This window comes from Spea bombifrons, chromosome 8 (genome assembly GCF_027358695.1).
Source record: "Spea bombifrons isolate aSpeBom1 chromosome 8, aSpeBom1.2.pri, whole genome shotgun sequence".
NCBI lineage: Eukaryota > Metazoa > Chordata > Amphibia > Anura > Pelobatidae > Spea > Spea bombifrons.
Window position 1 is genome coordinate 10,967,689 of NC_071094.1, and position 23,264 is coordinate 10,990,952.

Genomic DNA, 23,264 nt, shown 5'->3' on the forward strand with positions numbered 1-23,264 from the left:
AATATTTTCAGAAAGGACAACAAAAACGCTTTCATAGTTTTTTCGCTCCTTAGCCCTGCATGCAGAAGTATTTTATTCCCATTAAAAGAAGCATTACCAATCTCGCTTTGAGAGATCATCAAGGTAAAGCTGTATTTTTAAAACCGTTTATATTAAGCAGCTGTCTTCTCGGACCTCAAACAGGAAGCTGATGTTTCCTGTCCGACAGCAGCATCCTGTTAATCCCTATGACATCACACACCGATCAGAGGCTCGCAGTAACTATTTAATATGCGCTGCATCTTCGTTGACCTCGTGTCACGGAGCATACAGAATCCAAGCTGAATTCTGTGAAAAGAAAGCGGAAGTTTTAAAAATAAAAGGTTCATCTCCGACCTTATTTTGACCACTTTTTAAATGCAGTTTGTTTCAACACAAAGTCAGACGAACATATTATCCTTAAATACAAAACCTTTTCAGTGGATATATATTATACACATATGTGTAGTTTTGTTACTTTATAGCTCTTAATGTTTTTAGGGATTTTTTTTTCTTCCTTCCTATTCCTGCGTTACAATTGCTATTATTAGAATGTTTTCACCTTCACGCTGTAAATAACAAACACTGGTTTTGTGTAATATTTTTGTAGGGATTTTGTTTGGTAAATAAATTGCTAAATTTTGTTTTAAATATCATTTGCATCAGTCTAGACTTTCCAAAGCCAAATACTGTTGTATATTTAATACATAGCCTGAGATTTTTTTTTTATTATTTAAATTCTTAGCAGAAAACCGATTTGGAGTTAATTGGCCGTTTTCTCAGCATTTTTATCCTCTGTTGCAACTTAAAGCCCGCCGATGCAAGCGACGACTGCCTTGGAGCTACAGTGCAGAATCCTGCAGGGCTGTGGGGTTTATTCACTAAATAAGGAGTTTGCTTGATTAGCCCTATAACAAATGTTATCAAAACTGTAATTTCTAGGCAGAGTATCCAGCAGGGGCCGGGAGTGATCGAACTCTGTTTAAATGCAGAGCCAACCTGGCCTTTTAAGCAGGGGTAGCTCATTGGGTTTACTTTTCATAAGGCATAGTGAATTCCCCCAGCAAACTCCCCACTTTAGTGAATAAACTCCTCCGTCACAAGTAAATGCAGTCTGGTTGCACCAACCAAGGTATTCATGAGATATGACACGCCGTAACCGTTGCAATGGATGCTGGCTAAGAATATTAAATAGGTCCAGGGAAATCTGCCCTGTCCTTTCTTGATAGATTGCCTTTGTAATTCCTGCTATTCATCTGTAAGGACAAATGATGCAGCCAGGTTACGGGGTATCAGGTTGATGCCGATGTGTATCAGCGCAACCTGCTATTCTGATGAACTGCCAACCTTGCATACTGCAGGTGATTCATTACAAAAACGTACTTACTCCATCTTTTGGGTTTAGGTTTATGAAAAAGGATAGTGTCAAAGGGGTAGTTTGAATGTTACAGCGTTCCTGTAATGTTTAAGCGTTCCTACCATAAGCTGGGTGAAAACGTTATTTTTCAAAACATAGGCTTTTATTAAATATGCTCCGTTTTGACTTCCAGTTTCCCAGCTCTGGGACGCCCAAGTGTTTACCCATTTGAAGCAGCTCATCCTGTCCTATTGATATTCTTTGAAATCCACCAATTATCCCCTTAAGGACGATGGGCGGTCCCAAAACCCATTGAAAACAATGCATTTTGAGCCCGTACATGTACAGGCTTTGTCATTAAGGGGTTAATTGGGATCACAACGGTCTGTACCTTGCCAATGCCTACATCATTAGGCATCATTAAGGCTTCTTACTGCTTATACAAATGTAAAATGTGCAAAAGAGCGTTGATGTGGCTGGCCGTGCCACGTCTCATGCGTACCACGCAGCAGACGCGGTTTAACTTGACTTCACCTCACCTCCTATTCTGCACAAGTCCTTGAGACTTTCTAAACAGGGTAAAAGAGAATATGTTTTGATTGCAAACTCAGGTATGATGATTATGTCATAATGTAGGTTTAGATTAGCGAGTTTAGGTCAATATCTATTATTTTCTCTGATTATGTTGTAAAAATGTACTATTTTGGAGTAGCCGCATTGCCCACCGTAGAGGGATTCCCTATTCACAGCTATGTGGTTAAAGCTCACTAATTCACTTCTTTTGAAAGTGTTCCTGTCTATTGTGGCTTTGGAGAATTGAGAGAAATCTATAAATGTGTAGTTTTACGTAGGACCAAATAAAGAGGGAGATTTATGGTCCGGAGTGTAAGCTTCTTTGCATACATATTTAGAATGCTTATGAACTGTGAATGAATGTGGTTCTTTAACTGCCTACTTAGTTGGCCTAGTGGAATATTTTCAGTATGTTTGTAGGTTATTATGTTAACAGGATTAATTGTTATTGAAGCACATGGACGTTGCATCAAACTACTTAGATTTTTTTTTTTTTATCAGTGTGACCATTGTTTAATGCATTGCTATTTGTTAATACAGAATATAAAGACATGTATTGTTAAAAAATCACTAGCTGATAAATTTGTTGCAGACCCTTCTGGCAGTAAAACAAGAAGTAGAATCTTTTTTTTGCTCGTTCATTCCAAATATGAACCATTCGTGCAAACTAATGCTCACGGTTAACAGGCATAGGAGCCTATACTCCATTTCCACTTGCCTTGGTTCAACATCCTAAAATGACATTTTAGACTCTTAATATGTGGTGCGTCCTGATTTTTGTCTGTCGTTAAACACTAAAAATTTTTTTTTTTAATTTTAAACTTGAAAATTGCTTTTATATTTTGCTTTCGGATCTGTTGTGAATTGTTTAAAATATTATATGATTGCTTTGTTGTAGGGAGAGTGTTTTTGTATTTCAAATTATAATTTGTTTTAATAGGGATGCTCCAGTTAAAGGCAAAAAAAAAAGGCAAACCTAAATAGATTCAATACACTTAACAGATCAATCATTTTCATTATTTGTATTAATGTGAAATTTAAACGGTGGCACCGAGGGTTTTTTGGTGACTTTGTTAACCCCATTTCTGACCGTAAACAATAACACACAGTGGAATATGACAGTATACAGGGTTTGGCAGTTTTAAAATCAAGCATCGACACACGGGGTAATGCATGTGAAGCTAGTTTGGGTAGAAATTGTCATACAGTTACCATAGCAACCAATGCGGTGTTCCTACTCTTCGCTCAGTGTTACCCCTTGCACCCGAGTTACTCTGTACATAACCCCAATGTCTTATCATTCAACAGATTTAGCAGTTCAGCCTGCATTAAATCCACTGAATTTTTATAATAATTGTACGTTTTTTTTTATATGTTTTTAATAATGTCTATATCATGTCATCGTGTCATTTAACACCATCAATGCCATACCAAATCAGTATTTAACTCTGAGAATTCCTGGCTGGCCTCCAGCTACTGCACAATTCAGCTCTCAGAGTCTATGGTGTTCCTGATCCTCACCCCCCCCCCCTACACCTCGCCAACAGACTGGCCGATTTTGCATTTTTATTAAAAACAAAAATTTAATAACAATACGGGTACGCTGATCGGTTATGTCTGTAAGCGAAATATTTCCATTTAGGACAGTTGAAAATAACCTTGTGCCGGGTGATGTCCTCTGAAACCTAATGTCTTGTTATTGTGCCTAAACTTGTGTGCTTCTGCAACCTTTTTCACTATTTCGCCTCTAGGGGGCATCCTGCAGATCTGGCCCCTGTAATATTAAAAGAGGGGAAAAATAACAACTACCTAATCATAAAGATATTTTTTTCCTCAGCTGTAGGTCACATTAGTTTTTTTTTTTGCCACATTTGTTGATGATGTCACTGCATGTAAAGTTCCATCAGGACACTGTAGAAATGTTACATGCTATGTATTAATAACCAGAATAAGTTATTAAGAAAAAAAATCCATTAATATATAATTGCATATATTAAGTTGATGTAAGTTTTCTCTGCTGAGGCTTTAACTCTAAGCTGCATATTGTGAGTATAAGAATATTACAAACTACCTCAAAAGGGCCTATGGGCTTGTTACAAGTAGGTGTAAGGTGCGGATAACTAGTAACTACCTCATTTTATAACCATAAACTATGGGTGCCCACCTATAATCAGAGAGCAGTAAAGCAGATTTTTCAGATTTTCTTTAATTGCCATGGTAACAAACAGCTAACACCGTCTATCTCTGACAATGGCATATGTGCCACGTTTGTGACCTACAAGGACTCTGAACCAATAGTAAAGAGATAGTATATTGTCTTTAGAAGCATTGTGTTAGACATTATACGCACAGCAAATCAAATTACTCATTTCTTTTCCAATTGTTCTAGATTTCACCACTACTGCCTTTGTCATTAAAAATAATGTTTTGTCTAAATTTGTATGAATGTCTTAATTCATGTATTATTGGACCCTACCCTTTAAACCTCTAGGTGCTAGATAAGTGTTCAGCGGATAGCCTTGATCCCTCCACTAGGGTTCAATGCAGTTTGACGACCACTCATCTAAGCATTGCAAGGGTTAAAACACGGTGACTGTCTTATATATCCTTCCCTTTTCTGTCTTCACTCGGCACAAATTCCACTTCAGCTTTATGTATCTCTGTAATTCCGCTACCTTTGGAAATGTGACCAATGTCTTTAAGAGCATGTCTAGTATGTGTTAGAGATTTAAATCAATAAATGTGAATTGTTCTACTCTGTAGCATCCTTGCTTCGTTATTTCTATTTTCACACGTTAGAAAGTGTTTTGACATTTTCTACCCGGAATGTCGCATGCATTGTGCATAAAGTGCCCTTCCGCATCGAGTCTTCCAAGAATCACCTGAAGAAAAAACAACCTCAAATGAAAGAAATGTACCTGGGTACTAGTACTAAACTGTTTACTTAGCGGTTCATTCACAAAGGCAATATCTTTTTTGGGAGACATTTTCTTTTACAATTCAGTTATTCATGCACTTTGCCAATGGTAGACATAAAGCCAACTATGCTGGACGCGGTAATATTAAATATGGCTTACATGATACACAAAGCTATGTCGTTTTTGGCTAAAATTTAAGCTTTCGACAATCAAGAATTAACACAATTTGCAGAATGCATGAATAGCAATTTCTGTAATGTGGTGAAAGATGATATCATCAAAGCAAGCATTTTAACCCCTTAATGTGAGAAGGTGTAGAACAACGTCCTGGCACTGTAACCATCGGCTAAATCCCTGACCATGCACAGAAGATCAGGCTGTTAAAGAGGCCTGGCCTTCCCTTTGCCATCTGGGGCTAAAATTGGGGCTAAAATGTATGGCCCCCCCAAAAAAAATCACAAGATACTACTAGGGGTTTCTGTTATTTCTCATTTGCACTAGATGTGCCAATTTAGAACAGTTAATGCTGTAAAATATTTCACCCCCAAAGTATTTTTTCATTCTAAATGATGAACCAAACATATAAAGATAGTACCAAAAATGCCTTATGTTTCCCGAATAAATGTATGTCCTGCAAGAGGGACATTGCAGGTGAAAAGGGACATAGTTTGTCAGACTGAAATAATCCTATATACAGTACGCTGGTTTTTAGATCAGTACAGAACTTTACACTAAACCAATCTGCTTAAATACAGTTAGCTCGTATTTCAATTTATTATAGCCTCACAAATATGTCTACTGACTGCAAATTTTGATTAGACTTTTTTTCTGATTTTCTGATTGTTTTAAGTGCACTCCCCTCATTTTTGATTGTGTTTATTTGTTGCAGAGAACTGTAAATGTACCGCAGGATCCATGGAGAGTGACAGATCTCCATTATCCTATCAGCTCAAATAAGCTCACACCCCGAATTGTTTCATTATTCTCAGTTTTAAATAGTTTAAGAATGCAAAATTATTTGTGGCTGTTTGTTAACATTTTACTGAAAAGTAGAATGGTATCTGCATAAAACATTTATACAGTTTCAAGTCCTGAATACTATTGTGTTTTTTTCCTTTCATTTGTAGGTTGTACTCAATCCACAATTCAACCTCTGAACCTACCTTCCATTTGTCAGCTGGCCGTGAATATGCTAGCATGATTTAAGTGGTCACGGGCGACATTGCTTTGTTAGGTTAAAAATACATTCTTAAGAGCCTGTTTTTGTTATAAGGGGGTTGTACATGAAATAGGGGATATTTGGCCCAATCATGCCTCTGGTACTGTGATGATTTGCGGTGTTTGGAGGGTGTCCTTCATGTTGCCTTTTATGCTCGGGAAATGTAGCAATAACAATGTGAAGATGTAACGTCTACTTCTACCTCTTTCAGTTTTAAACTGTGTGTATTAATTATAGGTCTGAAACAAAAATCGCCCCAAATGGTTTGCCTGGCCACCTAGATATACATAACTAAAGCATTTATTTACAAAATTTGCCCAAATCTGCCAATGTCTCCATCCTTATATAATAAAGACTTCCATCTGGCCATAAATGCAAGGGATATGAAACAATAGAACACATCTATTACTTCTTTTATCCTAGGGAGCCAAGTGCAGTGTAAAATAATCAAGACCCCCGACCTCGCCACTCTCACCAGGACCCACCAAACACTATCTTTTGGTACCATAAATATTGCTATAGTAGCATCTGGCACAACCACAGATATGTTGCCTAGACCTGAATATACACAACAAAGAAAGGAATCAGCGCACACTCAGCAAAAACACCCGAGGCATTAATGTTGGGGATTCCATCACACTATATGGCCATATATTGCTTAGCCCGCCACTACGTGAAAGTACTCCAATTTGGGTGAGCTTGTCTAATCCTAACATGGTTGTATTGACCATGAAGCTGAATCAGTGGGACTCCACTGCCTTTTGACCCGCTGAGACTCTTCTGCAATTCAAAGCCCTCGATGAACACCATTAATGAAGCATCCACGTGGTAGGTGGGGTGCTCAACCCTAAGATCTAGTCAAAACCTGCCATTATGCATAGAAAATACAGGAAAGATAACGCCCTAAAAATCTGAATTTATATCCTTTTTCACATTTTCTAGTATATTTGTAGAGCAAAATACACCACTGAACACACATGCTAAAAATCCGACATGCTTCTACCTGCCGACATATGAATTGAGAGGCAGAGCGTGCGCAAGGGGGTTAGTGGAAGGATCTTATCCTAAGAAAAACAGTATACTAAGTATTTGCCCCTTAATTTTTTTTTGTCTCCTATTTCTAGTTATTTGTCACTGTTGTTTTAGGTAGTTTTATAGTCTATTCCGCTTTAGAATGTTGATTCACTTTAAAATAGGACAATTTTCCACTTGATAACAGATAACTAGAATAGGTAATTAGTAGAATAAGATACAGTGCAAAGTGAGAACAATAGTATTTAGTAGACATGTGCAATCGGGCCAAAAACAATTCGGACAACTTTTTCAGTTCGTTTTTGGCCCGTTTCCATTTTCGTGCAACAAACTTTGTTCCCTGTCCATTTGGTTTGAAAGAAATTTGGGTCCAATTTTTAATTTTAAGAGAATTATTTGCCCGGTGCCCACATTTTAAATAAAAGACTTTAAATAAAGGTAGGTCATTTCTCACATTCATGTTTGCACTCTGTTCTAATTAGAGCATTTACAATACAATCAGCCCCGACCATAGACCCACCACCTAAAGCAAAAATATTTCCCTATCTGACCACCTAAAATGTTGGGATGTAGGGTATATTCTAGTAAGTCGAACTTCAATGTATTATTCTTATAGGTCTCTATACAAAAAGGTAACGCATTGGATTTTGTATTTATTGGTTCCCCTTTTTCTGTCTCATATACACACAAGGCTCTCTCTACGTACACATTATATAAACAATGGGTATGTAAACATATATACATCTCACATAAGTGAAAGGATTATATGCACAGCAGCAGTGCCAATAAAGAACAGATTCTTTAGAGCAGGAGTGGGCAAAATAAGGCTTATAGAGCAAAACTATTAAGGATCCTCATTTGTATTTTATTTCAGCATAGTTTTCAGCAATCCTATTTTCTATGACTTGGATATGAGATCCTGGCATCTAATTTTAGTTATTTGTAAACGGATTATATTATGGATTGCATCGAAGATATGGGGCGATGGCATCTTCCACATACTTTTTTGCTGGTTGTGCAACATATCCTTTCCTTTAGTGTTTAGCTACCAGAAGAATACAGATGACGTGTGGCAACTTGTATCGAGCAGGTGGCCAAATAAACATTATTTATCGATTACTGTTCTGGTGCAATAACTGCTTATTGTGTTACATGCACACTCCTTCTGGCTGATGTTTTCCCCCTTTGTAAATATTAGTTATTTAGTTACAAATAAAAAGTTAACTTATAAACTAGAAATGTGCGTCCATTGTGCAATACATAACATTATTTCCCTCCCTTGTTCCAAAGAAATAATAAAGTTGATGGCATCCAAATGGTATAGTTATGTATCTACTAGGTGGTGAGTAGCTTGTTCCACAAGAACACGTTCCTTTGCAGGAACTCTGTTGGTATATTATGGTATAGAATTGGACACGGTTGAGGTAGAGGTGATGCTTAAAGTGGGTGTGTGTGTCACCATCTCGTTGAAACATATTGTAACAATACTGTCTCAGTCAATGCCTAAAAAGCAGTATACTCTTTTTGAGGGGGGCAATAAAGATGTGAGAGATGGTATTCATATTGTGGTGGTAAGGAGGTCCATTTATGAGGTTTTTTTCCTGCAGAAATATAGGAAGCGCTCGCATTTTGAGCAAAGCGAGCGCAAAGGAGGCCTGGCAGGGAGGAATAGGGGGTTGGTATGGTCTCCTGGACTTCCCACTGTCCTACTCGGATCCTTCACAGGTTTTCTATGACCTTCTTCTTTGGGATTTTTGTGCTAGACAGGTCCAGGTGAGTGTATTGTGTCTTAAGTGTGTTATGCCACTTAATGAGACATACCCTCCAAGCCAAATATTGTCAACCCTTCCTGAGAGAGAGAGACCCTTTTCAGGTAAAGCGGTATTGCTGGGTTCACTCGCAGATTCCAACAGGTCTCGCTAAAAGCTTGTTATTATTTTTGGATTTTATGATGATGTTGGATGAGGTTTATGATGATGTGGGATTATGTTTTTAGGTGATTACTTCTGTTATTTCTGTTGCAGTCATGTGTAAATATATTAAATAATTGAGATACAACCATCATCTTATTTCTTCATATTACAGAAACAAAAAACTTAATCACTTCTTAGAGGAAATGTGTTTCACACTCACAGAGCGGCCGGTCTATAAAATTTCAGTACCACTATTATGTCAAAACTCCTAGGTGGTAAAATGGACCTATTTGTTTCCTTGAAAATATATTTTGAATTTAAGGGAATGAAAAGTACAGCTGGACGATTTGGAAGAACAAATTCAACACGCAAAGAGTCGCAAGCATCAAGGCTATGATCACTTAATATACTATTAACTTTATTGTGTTTCATGGTCTTATCAGGGAGGGTCTCTGAGGTCAGGGACTTGTGGATAAATGACAGCAGATGGACAGATAACTAGTGTTATGAGCAAAAAAGAGGGACCACACTCCGTTCAGGCACACGCCAAGAACGTGCCAGAATTATGAGACTGGACCCTTGTTAGATAAACTTGGTGGAACTAGATATGTGAGAGCAGTTTGCTTCGTCTCAAGGCTGCTGGAAAACAAATTTCAGAAACTCACTTAATGTGCCAAAGATGTGGTTATCTGTGTTAGGAGATCATGGGGTTACATGCTCTATCACACAAGTTGTATTGTTGTAATAAATCAAACTACCACGCACGTAATTATTGCCCTTTGGATATGTGGATGAATGTTTATTTAGGGAGACTATGTCAGATGGTTATGTATTCTTAGCTGTCAATACAGAGATAAACATTAGAGTAGATAAACTACAATTTCACTATAGATAAACTATGCTCTGCTGTTTTAAAAGCCAAAGTGTATGCACAGTGGCGTCACTAGGGTTGGTGTCGCCCAGTGCGGTAATTCATGGTGTCACCCCCATAGAGCTCCTCTTGTACCAGATCATACAGAATCCTTACATTTTGTTTTATTAGTAACTCGCTCCTCACCCGGCTGACTGTTTCATGCTTTGTTCAGGAATCAGGTTCATTACTTCAGAGAGACAGACAGAGACAAACTGATCACAGACCTCATCCTGCTGCTGCCTCTTTAGTCCAGTTTTGAAACTGCGCAGTTACAAGACTAGACTGCATCCCAGTGTGCGGACATCATTGCATTGTGTCAGCTCTGATTGGTCCCACTTACTGATTAAGGTCTGAGTGTTTACAGCAGGAATAATTGGCCGAATGGGCCTTATCTGCTGGCAGGTTCTAGGTTTCTATGTTTTCCTTGATTGAACCCTGCAGGCACCTGTCTGTGCCATCACGGAGAGACCCAGGCCAAGAATTTTACCTCTATGTTAAAAAAATTTATTTTTTATTTACGACATAAATCCTAGCTCAGCTCTCTTGTATACACATATTATATATAAATATATATATATATACACACACACCAGTGACATATCCCAGCCTGGCCTGACTAGGCCCAGGCCTAGGGCGGCAACTGCAGGCAGATCGTCCTCGGGGAGGACCAAGTTACGGTGTGCCGGCCTATGATGGGCTAGTTACAGCAGGAAGTCCAGGCCACATCCCACAAGGGTAGGCTCCAGGTAGCCGGAGCCCAAAAGTATCCAGGTATGGATATGATGTCACATGTCGGCGCTCCATTTCTTAAATTATTGTAACAGAGAGGAAGACTATTGAGGTAGAGGGGACTGGGGGTGCTGCCCTAGGTCAGGGCTAGGGCAGCCCCAAAGCTACTGATTTACATGTAATACCTACATTAACACTTTGTATGTAGTAGTAGTAGTATGTATCACTACAATTCAAAGAAGATCCACATTATTGATTGTAGAGAGAGCTCTATGAACATAAATATATGTGATTGGCTGAAGAATCCTGACAGCATCCTATCACATTCCTTACATCATACATGTAAATAATACACTATATATCTATATGCTTTATTTTTTATGGATTGTTACCAGTGGCGACTCTAGAAACAATATATGGGGGGGCACATTAGATGCCACAGTCAAAACTGGGGGGGCATTAATAATCTCCACCATTAAATCATACCACTGAAAAAACCTATATATGGTGTATATATTTATATATATATATCTCTTCTAAAAATGGGTGGGGCAAAGAGCTGAGGCACGGCCATTGGATGGCGCTGTGCGTGCATGCCGGCCGCTTTAATTTCATTAGGCGCCGGGGGCGGCTTTGAATGTTGGTCTGCCGGCTGCCTAGCCCACGGAGCAGCTGGTCCACCAGAAAATTTCCCAGTATCCAGGTGGGCCAGTCCGGCATGGAATAGGCGCGCTGGCCGCTTTCAAAAAATTACCGTATTTGCTCGATTATAAGACGACCCCGATTATAAGACGACCCCCCAAAATCAAAATATTAATTTAGGAAAAAAACAAAAAGCCTGAATATAAGACGACCCTATAGGAAAAAAAGTTTTACCAGTAAATATTAATTCATGTAAATATATTTTTTAAATTTCCTTTTATTTGCCAACCTGCCCCCCCCAGTTATGCCACTCTGCCCCCAGAAATGCTTTATACCCCCCTATTTGCCACTCTGCCCCATGATATGCCTTATACCCCTATATGCCACTCTGGCATATAGGGGGTTAAAAGGCATATCATGGGGCTGAGTGGCATATAGGGGGTTAAAATGCATTTCTGGAGGTATATATGCATATCATGGGGCTGAGTGGCATATAGGGGGTTAAAATGCATTTCTGGAGGTCCAGAAATGCATTTTAACCCCCTATATGCCACTCAGCCCCATGATATGCCTTTTAACCCAGCATGTACTGGCTGCCTTGGCTTGATAGGAGTGTGATTGCTGCTAACAGCAATCACACTCCTATCAAGCCAAGGCAGCCAGTACATGCTGGAACCTGGGGATGATAGTAGTGGGATTACAGCCTCCCTATGCCATGCTACAACCCCCACCCCCCTTACACACCCATGCTATCACACACAAACACACATTCACAAACATTTAAATACTCATTCATTCCATTAATCACACATACTTCACACATTAATCACACATACTTACCCAAAAACCCTCCCCCACCCCCTTACCTGAACTGCAGATCTCTCACTCGAAGACTTCTGCAGGGGACCGGCTGTACCAGCAACTTCTCTGGCCCCGCCCCCAGAGGAGGGAGGGGGAGATAGAGTTCTGTGAGGAAGCTACAAGCTTCCTGTCCTCCTGCTTCTAACGGAAGAGACGCTGCTCGCGACCGGTAAGCAGCATGGCCCCAGCCATTTTTTTTGGGTCTGATTAGAAGACGACCCCGATTATAAGACGAGGGGTATTTTTCAGAGCATTTGCTCTGGAAAAAACCTCGTCTTATAATCGAGCAAATACGGTAAGTTGCTGGCAGAGGTGGTCTTACGGCCGCTTTAAAACTCACTGTGCCAGCTCTTGGACCAGGGGCGTACCTAGAGTATGGCACCTGGGGCGGATCCTGTATGTGGCACCCCCCACACACACTTTAAAACTGCATAGCTTCTATTGTTAGGCAAACATAACAGAGGTACAGCATAACTGTTATGATATACTGAGGCAAACATTGAAGGTGGTACAGCATAACTGTTATCAATATAAACTGAGGCAAACATTGACGGCGGTACAGCATAACTGCTATCATTATATACTGAGGTAAACATTCACGGTGGTACAGCATAACTGTTATTATATACTGAGGCAAACATTCACGGTGGTACAGCATAACTGTTGTGCTGTAGGCCTTCCACTTCAGTGTCTGGCAATATCGGCAATCACACTCCTATCATGCCCAGGTACTAGCATGTACTGGTTGCCTGGGCATGATAGGAGCATGATTGCTGTTAGCAATTATATATAAATATTAATATTGTTATTTAATTTTTTGTCCGATTTTGGTGTGTTACTTACTTTTAATAAAAGTGGGGTTAACACACCAAAATTGGACAAAAAAAGAATCAACAATATTGCTAACAGCAATCACACTCCTATCATGCCCAGGCAGCCAGTAGATGCTGGAACCTGGGCATGATAGGAATGTGATTACAGCCCCCCCTATGCCATGCTACCCCCCCCACACACACACTTACACATCCATGCTATCACACACACACTCATTCACAAACATTTAGCATAAACTACAGTATGACACCCATTACTCTCACACACTTACTAATCCACTCTCACTGAATGTTTTCCTACCTTTCCTCTGTCACTGTCACTTTTCCTCCTCCTCTTCAGTCTTCCTCTTGGCTCTTCTTCTTCTGTGTCCTGTCCTTCCGGTGCAGTGAGTGCGGTAGGCGGTGGGCGTGGCTTCAGTGTTGTGCACCGGGATATGACATCAAAACCTGAAGCACAGCATCAGTTGCCGCGCACATCGCAAGGGAGCAGGATCGGAGGTCTGCATTAGCACATCAGTGTGCACGAACAGCCAGAGGGAAAGCTGCAGGAGCGGTGAGCGGGGGCAGGAGGTGGGATCTATGTATATGTGTTATGTGTATATATATATACACACACAAGCATAGATGTGTACTTATGTGTGTTTGTGAGCGTGGATGTGTACTTGTGTGTGTGAGCATGGAATGTGTACTTTTGTGTGTGTGTGTGTGTATGTGTGTAAGCATGGATGTGTAAGTGGGGTGAGATGGAGTGTGTGTTAGCGAGTATGAGTAAGTGTGTAATTTGTGCATTTACATATGTGTTATGTTGGAAGTGGGGGGCAAGGGGCAAAAGAAGGTACAGACTAGCTGTTGAAGTTGGGGCCCCAGGGTGAATTTTTGCATCAGGGCCCGGTGGTTTCTGGTTACGCCCCTGCCAAGGACTAGGAACTCAAATGCTACAAGAATTTTGCCTATATATATATATATAGGCAAAATGGAAGGATTGATGCTGTGATCAGTCAACAAATCTTGCATAACTTTTTTTCCTTGACTGTTCAGTCACTCTTCTTTTATATTAACAAGTAGACTTAACTTTGGGCAAATTTCCACTTTGGAAGGCTAGCAAATCTTTCAGAGATTTGAGTTAGTTATAGTTTAGGTGACCATCTGATAAATAGCTTACGCCTTATCTAGGAAAAATCATATACCGGTATTTTTTCAATTAAGCTATTCATAGATACTGTACTCCTCCACATGGGGTGCAAATACGTAAGGGGAAAAACAAAAAAAAACAAAGATAGTGTAATACAGTATGGAGCAAAATGTGGTGTATATAGAATGAATTCCACTCACAAACATGGATATTAATCAGGCCTTTTTGTGGACATTAATTTCAGTCTGATTGGTAAGAAACGCCTTATTCGGTGTAGCATACACACAGGTGACAATCAATCATAAGTAGAAAATCCTCTTTATTATCTAAAATATACCGGTAAATAAAACCAATGGCGCAGTATCCACAATCTCATAAAGTTACTTAGTGTATTGCAATTTATGCGCACGTACAAAAGGTCTGCATAAAGTATAAGCTGTGAAACGTATGAAGGTCCCACCTAAAGAGAGAGTACGATTTCCCTGGTTGGTAGTCTCAATTATGCCGCAGAATCACCATGATGTGCCACCACATATGAGATACATAACACAACGCTTGATGACAGAACATTTCAACCCATCAAGTCTGCCTATTGTTCCTGTTGACTCAATCTTCAATCTGTTGTTGGTCTTTCCTTTTATTCAACATAGCCATATGCCTATCCCATGCATGTTTAAATCCCTTCATGAGGTTGGTGGTGTGGTTGGCACTATAAACCATCTTACTACTTACTTACTATCTTCCAACTACATACGTGGTTGGCATTCAAAGGGTTATACATCTATAGCTATATATTTTGTTCAGTGGCATTGCCATGAACTCTAGAAGATATTTTTCCGCTTAGAAAAGGGAAACCCAAATAAAACAGGAATTTCAATCTTCCGTTGCAACTGGAAAAGCCCCTTCCATAAAAAGTGCTCAAGGCCTCTAAAATCAGAAACCATTTTGGACAAAAATAGTACATTAGGATGGTGAGCAAGTAAGGATGTTCAGAAGATATATTTTAGAAAGCAAGGGAAATGAGCACTTGTAATACAATAAACACAACAACTTGGGATAAACCTCCTAAGTTAACAGTTTTATAATGTCATATAATAGGTTAAAGACACACTAAACGCTGCCAGAATCCTTGAATGTTAAGTGTGCTGTGTTGACATCAGTGCTAAACATCTGGAGAGTTCTAGATAAGAGCTTAGATGCATTGCTTCCGGCAGAAGAAGAAAAAATTCCCCCTTTTTTGGAATTCTTGGATAATACCTTACATTATCATACTACAAGATGTTTCATTGCTTAACTCAACAAAATGGCTCAATTCAATTTTCTAAAATCCAGCCTTCTACCTAAAATGAAAATCGCATACTAATCGCATACAAAAATAATACTAAAATAATACTCTTAGTAACGGCTCAGAAACATAAGCATCCCAGGGTCAGGACTGATGGAGCACCAGGCGAAATTCAGAGGGTCTGAGGCACAAATATCAGGAAAGTTCCTAAGGCAATGTAATAAAAGGGAACAACTAAACTTTTAGTCAGATAATTTTGGGATCAGGGCAGGAAGCAAGGGTTTATATACTAGTGCAGGGGTGTCTAACCCACGGCCCTCCAGCTGCTGCAGGACTACATCTCCCATAATGCTCTCAGCTAAGGGGCTGGTTGAGGAGTATGGGAGATGTAGTCCTGCAGGAGCTGGAGGGCCGCAAGTTGGACACTCCTGTACTAGTGGCAAGCCAGGTCAAACATTAATAATCAATAATCCAGAATTAGCACCAAGAAACCATGGAAGAAGCCTAGCAACTAACCTAGCAAGTAAACTCAGCCTAGTTGGGTTTTATATCCAAATATATATATATATTTCTACCTGGTTGCATCATTAGAAGGTGCCTATGTTGTGTCTCTGTGTCTGTTCTCGATACATGAACATGTACTAACTGCTCAAATACACCTAAACATTTAGCACATTTAGTGTATCTTATAATCACAATGTGATTTTTGTGTATACGCATGTATGTGAGCACAAAGGTGTATGTGTGTTTGTGTGTATGTGAGCATGAATATGTCTATGTACGTGTATGTTAAGTAGGCGTACCTGTATGTTAGTGTATGTTTGTCTTAGTGTGTGAGTTTGAGTAAGTGTGTATATATACAGTATTCATGCCAGTGCATTTGTCGGGGTGGGGATGGACCCGAGGGTACCAGCCGTCACCTGTATTCCTTTATTTAACAGTTACATACATCATTATGAAAAGCTGTGATGATATGTAAAGTTATTTTGAACAATATTACAAAAGGTGATTAAGCCTGGTTTGTGGCTTCAATCTTTTTATACTTTATTTCAAAAAGCCTTCAATTAATACAATGCAAATCTTGCAAAAGCATAAGATTTACACGGTACTTAATGAAAAATATAAACATACAATAAAAATGGTAACATTGTAAAATTAAATAAAGAAAACATGAGCTGATTTATCAGCTAAAACCAGTAATTTCAGTTATAAACACTAGAAGAACAATGCTTGTTATGCAATATATGTTTTAATAGTATAGGAAAAATAGGGTAAGATTTCGGATGAGTGAAATGGCTATAGGTAACTCTCGAGACGGTGGATGTGTTACACCTTCAAAATCTTTCTGGATACAACCTTGATGCGTTTTTTTTTACCTTTCCAATTTTTCAACATCATTAAAAATCTATTTACATAGAAATGTTGCTTTTTTCCAAGCTCGGATAAAACATTGATGTTTCCTGATATAAAGGGTGATAATATCTGAACGGAGTCATTAAAACAATGGCAAATCAAAAATTAGTTTTGCACCTTGCCATGTGATGTGCATGAAAGCTTAGATGTATACACTTTTCAAGGTCAAAAAAGGGCAGAGTTGCTCTGTGCAATGGTCCTATGCTTACCAAAGCCATACCTCATGCTTGCTAATTTCTCTGAATATGGAACCAAAGCAATCTATTTACATTCAAAACACTAAAGACAGATTGGCTGATTATTCCCCAAATATACAGTAATTATTCATGTCTATGCAGCCACCCTCTTTGTGTGGCCAGTATTGATTTAAACCTAAACAAACAAGCAAAGCGTTATGTACCAAGGAGCCGGGTGACACTGTCCTGATCAATGTGGAGAAGTCACTTCAGATCCTTAAAGTGCAAGGGGTATAAATTACATCTCCAGGAAAAATAAATTCAATTCCTCAGGCTCAAACACTAACCTTTCACCTTGAGACCTTGGTATGAAACATAATTTTGTAACCAAATCTCCTTTACTAACAGTGTCCCCACTTGACAAAAAAGTTAACACAAAAAAAAAACAAAACAGGGGAGATTTAGTGGTATTGGTTCTTCATGATGCCTTGTGGAGTTGGTGAATTGAAAATGTAAGTCTTCTGCAAACTTTGCTTTAGTAAACATATTCTTCTCTCAATGTCGATCCTCTAAAAAGTGTCACAATCATCTAAAGACATTATGGTCTAACAAAGGTGTAGACCACACTTATCACATATTAGAGTGTTTGTTAGGATTATTCATACACGTATATAGTAACAGATATGCTTCCCATGAAATTTAAAATTATCAAAAACATTTTGTCATGTCTAGTTGTCTCCATAGATCTTTTAAATGTTAATATATTTAACCCCTTAAGGACAATGGGCGGTCCCTAAACCCATTGAAAACAAAGCATTTTGAGCCCATACATGTACAGGCTTTGTCATTAAGGGGTTAAAATGTGTTCAGCACAGTTACGTTAGCACAATGTGTAATTCAGAAACATGACCTGTAGATCATGGGCAAAAAGAATAATATTGTTGTTATTTAATATTTTCACAGTGGGGAGGATCAAACTGAATGGCAGGAATCATATAATAGTTTCCACTCTTGTGCATTTTATCTCATGTTTTGCTGAGCCTTAAGTCATACCTCGGAAAGAAAGCTAAATATGAATATTGATTTAGAATTTAATCTGAATTCCAATGGCATCTGAGAAACATAGCTATATTTTGAAGGCACCTGAAAGGTCATGGGAGCCCTGGGCTACTCTGATTTGCAAATTTTGTTTTACTTGGCCCAAACCAACATCATGTCAATGAGCAAGTTAAGGAGATTGGAGATGTTGGAATAGAATAGGGACATCCCCAAACAGCACAGCATTGTCCAAAATGTCTTGGTTTGTCCCCTTTAGCATAGCAGGAAATTGAGCATTACATTACTTTTGTCGAGAGCCGTCACATCTCACAGCAAAAACTGTGTTCAACATACGTAAGAAAAAATAAATCTGATCGTGACCTTGCATCATTTTGTCATTTAAGAATGACATTGCTCTGTAGTGTTTCTTTTTGTAGTTTCTTATTCTGAATTACGTGCTCTCCATGTGATGCTAGTTGGCTAGTCTCAGTCTGTTGAAGCACTTCAGTATCTGTTAAGTGCTAGCAATATTTGGATGGTAAAGAAATATAATTATATAAAGGGTATTCTTCTGGAAAAACTCATAACCAGACTTTTAAAGACAGCTGTTAGGAAGATGGCAGCAGTTGTTTTTTTGCACAAAAAAAGGCATACAAAGTGCAGACATACAGTAAGCACAGTACTCTACAGATACAATAGGTATGAATGTATTAGAAAATGAGATCCTGTCCTTGTAGAGCTTAAAGTTTTATCTGGCTACAAAAAGGTGTACTGGCACGTATAGACATTATGAGCCCAACAAACTCTTTTTCCATTCAAGCTTCCTCTATTTTCAGAATTAACCAGGTCAAGAATATAAAACATACCCTTCATACTCAACTGGATAAGATTTCTTGCTTGATGATAGTCCTGTTTTTATACCAAATTTTGGATGCTTAATATGGGAGGTGATACTTTGTGCTTTGGTTAAAATACACTACCAAATCCACATAATTAATAGAAAAAGGGACACACTACAGACTTATCTAATATATCTAAGTCTAACACCTTAGGGATACATATAGATCATAAATATCAAGAAAAATTTTAAATGGATTTTAGTTTTTTCTTTATGAAAGATAATATAGAATACTTGAGGTATGTTGTTAACCTTCACTCCACAAAGACTAGTAGCTGTAAACTTTTTCAAACTTCTAAAATGATCAAAGAATGGTCTGATATAGAAGTATCATGGTAGGGCTGTATTAACATCATTAATGAGTATATATATTGCCAAAGTGGAACTATTTGTTTGGACTAATCCCCCTAAAATTTCCACAATCTCGTTTAATGAAATACAAAAGTGTTTTTCAAAATATATTTAAGAAGAGAAGAAACCTGAATAATAGAATATTAGTTAAAGCTGAAGTTGGAAAAGGGATTGTTTCCTAATATAAGGAGATATTATTGACGCATGTGGAATATAGGTATTGTTTTAGATCTGATGACATAAAGAACATTAAAAATATACTTGATATCATGATTGAAGATAAAATAAAGACACAAATCTCCCTAGAATACTTATTACCATCCCAGAAAATATTTCAATATCTTAGGATAAAAAGCTACCTTTAAGAGATTTTAATCAGAGATGATACTACAGGGAATGTTGAATTAGATGTAGTTCTCAATAAAAAATCTAAAATCCACAAAAGTAAGCAGTTTACAGACTCAAGTAAAGTAGATTAGGAGGTTTCCAATAGAGCTACTAAAAATAGGAGAAAGACCTTATATTTTGAGAAATGAAAAAAGGATTGTTTAAATTTCAACATAAATAGTCCCTACCAGAATTAGTTGAAGATGCAGTTCCTAAATTGCAACATTTTTACATTTCTGGTGGGATTGCAGCAGATTGTATTATGTGGGGAATGGTCCCCTCTGTTCTGAATGAGATATGTATGAATACAATGGCTATATCTCCCATGATCGGCCTTTTAAACCTAGGATGGCGTCAATTAGATAATATTAATAGACATCCGATGACTCATTAATACCTGGAAATGTCCTGGAAAAAATCAGCACATCTTCACTTGGAATATCTTTAAAAGTCAAATTACATTTCAATTGGAAATGGAAAAGAGATGGAATATAAAATTAAAGAAAGTTGGAATAAATGGAATAGATACAGTGTATTGTTGATCATAAGGTTTCATAAGAATGGAAGAATTTGAACTATACGATGATGGGTTAAAGAGAATGTTTAGAAACTAGCCTATAATAAGTATTCCTACAGAACAGATATATACCACCCCTCCTGTATAAGCAGATATGGGCTTGTTCTTGTTTTGTTATTTTTTGTTGTTATATACTTTTATACGTGAAGAGGTTTGCTTAATAATTGAAAGGTTTCATTAAAAAAAAAACCTCTTAAACAAGTGCACTGACAAAATCATATAGGTACTCAATAAAATAATTTACTGATTCTGAAAACTTATGACAGTTCTCCTTTAAGTTAAAAAACTTTTAATTCTACAACGTTTGATAATGTATTGTTTCACCTTATTTCTACAGCACAAGGCAAGGCCAAAAAGTATCAGGAATTGCAACAGAAACAAAATGTGACATTCCCATAAAGGGACGGTATTGGATCATTTCCCTCTACTAGAAGACAAGAGGACCTTTGACGGAAACAATGATCTTTCATGGAAGTCAAATGACCAAACAAAATCAGCATCAAATCAACCTGTTCTTTCCCTGCCAATGTTGTTTCAAGTAAATCCATGAAAACACTTTCAATTTTTAGAATAGGACATGATGAGGTCTTTAACCAGGAGCGTTGTGGGTCAATATGGCAACAATGGAAGCTGCCTCAAATTTTAAGGGTTCCTCCTGCTTGTTTTCCCAAAGAAGTAATATGGGATGGGATAAATATGTGGGCACCTTACCATCACACCTTTATGAGCTTGTTGGAAATCTTATTCCAAAACCATAGGCATTAATATGGAGTGGACACCCCATTTTGTGGCTATAATACCTCCATTATTATTGGAAGGCTTTCCACAAGAGTTTGAAATGTGTCTGTGGGAATTTGAGCAATTCATGCTGTCACTGAACATGTCCTGTACATGCTCTTCTTCTTTCATTTTGTCCAACACATTTCCCCTTGACATGCACCATTCCCATCTTACCCAGTCTCTTTCATCTACTCTTGTCCCTACTCTAGCCCACATCTTCAACATCTTCCTCTCTACTGGATTTGCTTTCCTAGTCCCTCTCCTGCAAGTCATATATTAGTATGGCTGGTCCATCCCTAACAATGATACTTTTACTTATTGTATAATACACCCTAACTCCCTATAGATTGTAAGCTTGTTTGAGCAGGGCCCTCCCTCACCTGTTTCAGTAAGTGAAATTGTTATGTTATATACTTCTTGTTATGTCCTGTCTACCCATTGTACAGCGCTACGGAATTTGATGGCACTATATAAAACAAAAAATAATAATAAATACATGGCTAGGTGCTTGAGTTTCTACAACTGTGGCAACTGTGGTCTGAATTTAATTAACTCCTTAAGAACCAGGCTGTTTACTTTTTTACGTGAGACATAGCTCTACAGAGAAATGAGTAGGATGCTGTAGGCTGAGAGTAGGGAAGCTAAGCAGAGTAACAGCAGAAACATAGCGAGCAAGGTGGACAGAGCGATTAAGGAGAACAGAGCAAGGAACAAGGAGACCGAGCAAGAAACATAGCCAGACAAGACATGCAAGGCACAGGACACAAAGGACAGGGAACAAGGAACACAAGGGATTGTGATTCAGGGATGATTCAGGGAAAAGAGGGAAAAGGCACATAGAAGATAGACACACATAAATGCAGAACTAGGATTAAGTCACATCTTATGGCTATATAATGCTTAGCCCACCACTACACCAAAGTACTCCAATATTCGGTGGGTCCTAACCCACTGAACTACTAATAAACTAAAACTAAACATTAAATCTATACGCAGAACAGAGAAGGACATATGTTGAGACTGCAGACTGAGACAAATATAGCTGAAGCTAAGAGCAGGACTGACATATACATATACACAAGGTTTTTTCCAGAGGAAATGCTCTGAAAAATACCCCTTGTCTTATATTTGAGGTCGTCTTATAATCCGACCTCAAATAGAGGTCTGACTATAAGACTAAGATCCAGATCCTCTGCAGCGCTGCAGGGGACTTGGACTCTCCTCTCTGACAGCCAGTGGACATCTGCGCAATGTGCGCAGACAACCTCCGCTGCTACCCAGCACTTCTGACCGGGCTTCTATAACAGAGCGCTGGCGTGACATGACCTTCCGACTTCATAGAAGCCAAAGCAGAGGTGCCCGCCAGCAGTTGTCTACACACATCGCACAGACAAGAATGGGGCAAGTATGAGCAAGTATGAGTATGGGGATGCATTGGTAAGTCTAGGGGGGTATAAAGCATATCTAGGGGGGGCAGAGTGGCAAGTCTGAGGGCAAATGTGCATAACTGGGGGGCAGGTTGGCAAATAAAAACAAGATATGCATTTTTCAATCATATTTATTAAATATGAAAAATAGTTTACATATGAATTAATATTTACTAGTAAAACTTTTCCTAATAGGGTCGTCTTATATTCAGGCTTTTTCTTTTTTAGCTTAAATTAATATTAAAATTTTGAGGGGTTGTCTTATAATCAAGGTCGTCTTATAATAGAGGAAAGTTTTTGTAGTTTTCAGTTAGCCATGCTCTAACTGTATTTTATTTTCTTCATATACCATCTCCCATCCTTTTTCTTTGCACGAGTTGAGATCATTCCTTTTATGATTTTTTGGGGTCCCATCTCAAGTGAGATGTTTAAATATGTTCAGTGAATCAATCCATATATGTGTCATATCTTATCTTCTTAAAAAATACAAAACAATACATTGCTTAAATATTATGGATATACACCGATCAGCCATGACATTATGACCACTGACAGGTGAAGTGAATTACACTGATAATCTTGTTATCATGGCACCTGTCAATGCATGAGATATATAAGGCACCAAGTGAATATTTGTGGAATTGGAATGTAGAATGTTCTGCCTGCAGAGGTAGTTTTATCAGAGTCTGTACAGACATTTAAACAACAGTTGGATGAATACTTGCAAAAACATAATATTCAGGGATATAATTTTTAAATTATGGGGAAACAGCTTATTGATCCAAGGAGAGA